The sequence below is a fragment of the Eurypyga helias genome, unplaced genomic scaffold (genome assembly GCF_000690775.1).
Source record: "Eurypyga helias isolate BGI_N326 unplaced genomic scaffold, ASM69077v1 Scaffold26818, whole genome shotgun sequence".
Classification (NCBI taxonomy): domain Eukaryota; kingdom Metazoa; phylum Chordata; class Aves; order Eurypygiformes; family Eurypygidae; genus Eurypyga; species Eurypyga helias.
In genome coordinates, this window is record NW_010266662.1 from 1 (window position 1) to 4,473 (window position 4,473).

At 52.3% G+C, this 4,473-nt stretch overlaps 1 long non-coding RNA gene across 1 annotated transcript; it reads left to right on the top strand.

Moving 5' to 3' along the window:
- The first annotated feature begins 1,029 nt into the window (after positions 1 to 1,029).
- On the top strand, positions 1,030 to 3,833 carry LOC104513736. The gene is made up of 3 exons (XR_727929.1): positions 1,030 to 1,177; positions 2,400 to 2,555; positions 3,609 to 3,833. It is a non-coding gene; the product is annotated as an uncharacterized LOC104513736 (long non-coding RNA).
- The last annotated feature ends 640 nt before the right edge of the window (positions 3,834 to 4,473 follow it).

The following is a 4,473-nucleotide window of genomic DNA, read 5'->3' on the forward strand; positions in this document are numbered from 1 at the left end:
GGGAGGGCAGGGTGTGCGTCCGCCTGCCCGGTGTCGGCGTCGTGAGGAGCTGGGACACCGCCAGCCTCCAGGCCCTGCGGAGGGGCTTTGCAGGCAAGCGCCGGGCGGAGAGACCGCCGCCCCTGTGTGCTGTGGGCCTCGGTCCTGCTCGGGGCCTTCTGCCCGGGGACGGGACTCCCGGGGGGTCGCTGTCCTGGAACCACGTAGGGCTTTTTGTTCCCCCTGCAGAGGTGTCTCTGACCATGCACAGTGTGTGTTGAAGTGATGTGTCCCCGTACACTCCCAGCTCAGGCACCGGTGCTCCTGCTGTGTGCCTCTTGTGACCTGTTCTGGTGTCTGTGAGTGGCCCTTGCTGTGGCTGTGTCCTCCCAGGGGCTTGTTCTAGTGTTATTTTACATACAGGAGGCAGCCAGGGAATGTACTCAGTTGTTTTACTGATGGGGAGGCCAAAAAGGAGTCTCTGAAGCTGGCCTGAGTTGAGGGTTCTTGGGAAAGGCAAGGATAGGGGCCCTGTTTTCCTGCCTCTCTACCCCATGCTGGCCCTCACTGGGATTTCTTCAGCAGCTTGTACTGGGTAGAGCCCCTGACTGGTGGCTGTGCCATTGGTAACCTCTCTCAGCACTGACCAGAAGTTAACTCTTAACGCTGACGCTGGTTCCTGGCCTTTTGGAGTCTAGACTCACGCGTAGCCGATCGGAATATCCATGTTCTTGAATAAAGAGTTTGGGACTTGCCAAGTTCAGCATAGTGATGGATGGGTGCACTGGGAAGTGTAGGCAAGGAGGCAGTCGCTGTAATACAACGCAGGTGTAGAGTGTGAAAACACTGAGGGTTTGGAGTGGCTGGCAGAGATTTTGCTTTTATTTTATCATGAGTTCTCAGGTGGAAACTTTGTAGGTGAAATCTGAAATTGGCTCAGTCTGTTTCTCCCTGTTACAACAGGAGATGCTGTTCTTGTGAATACTGCTTTCAAGTTTAACAATTCCCCGGTTTCTAAGTGTTTAAATTCTCCCCTGCTTGCTTCCATAGCTGACTTTGATGAATCTAAGTCCCCCAGCACAGAACAGCTGGATACGCTGAGAGAGTTTGCTGGAATCGCTGCCGGAGCCTCAGCTCCCGAGAGCCTTGCTACTCTTGCCTTTCTTTATATGTGCCTGGCAATTTCAGCTAAGTATGGGTAAGGCTATCTTCCTGCCCCAAAATAAACATGCTGTCGTGAGTGTTCGCTGTTAATTGCTTCTGCAGGGTCATGGGAAGACACCAAATCTTTGAGGGAAAATAAGGAATTACAAGGAATCTCACTTTATTTAGGTTCTGAGCACCACAGAGCTGAGCTGTTTGGTGGGTTGGCTGCCCCAAGCAGGTGGTTTGGGAATCATCTGCTCTCGTTTAGGCATCTAGCTTTGAGGTGCTTAAGTCAGAGCTGTTCATCCCACCCTTCCTGCACAGTCAGCAGAAGCAGACACAGACATCCCTCCCTGCAGCAGGCAGCTCACTTCATCCTGGCTCATGTTAGAAAAACTGCTAAGGAAGTGAGCTGTGAATTCATTGTCTGAGCTAAATCTGATCCCTCTCTTGGGCTGAAAGATGAGGAGAGATGAGAATTTGGGGTAACCACAGCTCAGGGCTGTTCCAGTGTCTAAAGTTGACCAACATGGTTGATGATGTCAGTGTAAGTTACTGGACAGGTGCTCAGGACAGTGTCCGGTACAGCACTGCCTGCTGTGCTAAACCAAGCCAGAACCCGACTTCAATATTCATAGCAAAGAAATCAAAGGTTGAAGAACTATGATGTGGAGCTGCATGGCATTTGGCTTTGCAGTCTCGGAGTTGCTCGGTGAGAGCGCCGGGGCTGTCATCAGCCTGCTCTGAAACTGTCAGCTCATACTCCCGTCACTCACCAGCCAGGGAAAAGCTCCTGGGTTTGATGTTAGGGTCTGTAACACAACCTGGGTGCGTTCGGGGGAGAACAGGGACACGTGGGCACGGATATGCACGCAGTTTCCTCTTCCCCGTCGGCTTGTCGCTCCAGTGGGATGGAACTATGCTGTTAAGCATTTGGGATATTTACACTTAGAAATACATTTAAAATCATGTTTACAACAATCTTTGAAGGGTCTCCTTATGGTACTACTCAAGTATTGAGTTACTAAGTGCCCCTGCTAGCAGTTTGCTGAGCCGTGCTAATCCTAGATCCGGTTCAGCCAGGCTTTGCTCCGGCACAATGGCTTAGCAAGGCTGCGCTGACCGGGCGCTCGTGGAGCCTGTGTGTGGCAGATGCTGTTGTTGCTCGTTTTCAACCAGCTTTTCCTGTGACCAGTCCTCATTGTCCTTTGAAATGTTGTCTCAAGGTGGAATTCAAGGTCGTTGTGCCGGATCCTGTGTGTTTTGTGTTTCAGAGATGTTCCGAGTGTGGACGTACTGGTGTGGTCTGAGCTGCCCACGGGAGCCGGGTTGGGTTCAAGTGCCGCCTATGCCGTTTGCTTGGCGGCGGCCCTGCTGTCGGCGTGCGGAGCCGTCTCGTGCCCGCTGAAGGAGGGAGACTCCACAGCCAGGTAACGCATCGGGCAAGCCTCCCCGCTTTGCACACACGCCCGTGGCAGCTCTGCTCTCTGTGCCCCTCTCTTTTCCTTCTACCTGCGCGGATTCTGGCGCTGGCACCTCTCTTGGTCCCTGGGCAGCTCCTGGGCTGTGACACCCTGGGCCGAGCTCCTTTCACTTCCTCTCCTACTGCTGCCCTGTGTTCCCCGCAGCGGAGACGTGTTCAAGGCTCTGAACTGTGAATCATGTGTTTATGCTTCGCTTCTCCTGATAAAAGCAACTGGATGCAGAGACTTCGTAAAACTTTGGCTAGACAAGAGAAATGGTGCAAGATACACATCAGAGATTTCATAAAACTTGCACCGTTTCCCTTGGCTAGTGTAAGATACATATACTTTAAAAAAAAGGAAAAAAGCTCTATGTTGCCAAGCAAATAAAACACTAAGGTGGCACATTTTTTTTAACCTGTTTCCTGAGGTCCCTGAGCATCATCCAGGTTTTGCTTTGAGTCCTCACAGGGTTGAGGCTCCTTTCTGCTTTTTCTGCATTTTCACGTGATGTTTTTTTCTGCGTGTACTACATTTCCTCCTGATCTCCTACCTGAGTTTCCCCTTTATCAGTGGCTGGTGAAAGCCAGTTTCTTTGCTTTCTGCCCTTGGGTTGCTTTCCCTTGGAGTTCAGTCTTGAAAAACTGGTCTGCTCTGCCGTGTGTCTGCGGAGGCTCTGTTTAAAGATGCATATCACAGCTGGAGCAGAACCCTCTATTGTTCCTTCTGTGCCAGGTGCAACCTTTTATGGTTGGCTTCTGCGGTTTTTGTGTGGGACTGAGACAGCAAGAGGGGGTGACTGGGTTCTGCTTCAAAAACAGAGTTTGCAGCCTGACCCAGAAACCCGTTCCTAGAGCAGAGCACTTTGTGTGCCATGCTCAGGCAAGTCTCCCAGATAGTCACGCGGCACAAGAAACGACAGGCCAGTTCCAAACCAGGCAGCGAGGGTGTCTTCATTCCCTCCTCACACTTCGTAGCTTCAGCCTGAATACAGCGTAAGGGTGTTTTTTTCCCTTCCAGCTGGCGTGCAGAGGGGTAAGTGAGAGATGGGGGTGTCAGACTTCAGAAGGTTTTTGCTTAACGTCGCAAGAAAAGAACAGCGTGATATAATGGCTCCTGTGTAGAGAAGAATCGCAGCCTCTCAAAGAGGATTAAAAACCAGTGGTTTACAGCAAACTGCGCTTCTATTTTGAGTAGCGGTGGTGTGAGCTGTTTTCCTGAATGCTTCACAGATTAAATATTGGCAAGTGAAGTGAAAGGTGTGTGCTGATGGATAAAGACTTTCAGCTGAGGCCCGGGGAAGCGGGGAGTTAAAGGAAGCAGCTTCCACATAGCAGGTTGCTCTCGGAACTTCCGCCTTGCCTTAGCAGTGGTCAGTGACTGTTCTTACTATTTCATTTGTGACTCTATGATGCTTTTCCAAAATCCCTATTTGTGCCTCTGCTCTATCGTGTAATACCCTGTTCTGGGGCCCGTGTTCTAAAAACGCGTTGAACGCACGTGCTTGCTGCACCGACGGCCAGCTCTGATCTCTGCAGAGCGTCACGGATGCTGGGGCATCCGGTGCTGCTGGAAACCCCAGCAGTGGCTTGGAGAGTGCACTCTCTGTCTGGGCTGCAGAGCGGGGAGCGCTGCGTTGCAGGGGAGCAGCAGGGATGTGTGTTTGGGTGCCAGTGTAAGCCTAAGGGTGTTCCAGCAGGGTGCGGGAGGGCTGGCTGGCTCCCTGGGGGCGTTGAGATAGCCCCTCGGGCTGTCAGGGTTTGAGGTGGTCCTTCAGCGTGGAGTGGGTTTGACGTAGCCTGATGAGTGCCGAAGGGGGTTGTGTGGGTCCATGCCTTGCAAAAGCAGGCCCAGAGCAGGGGGGGTTTGCGTGGCGCTGGGGGGG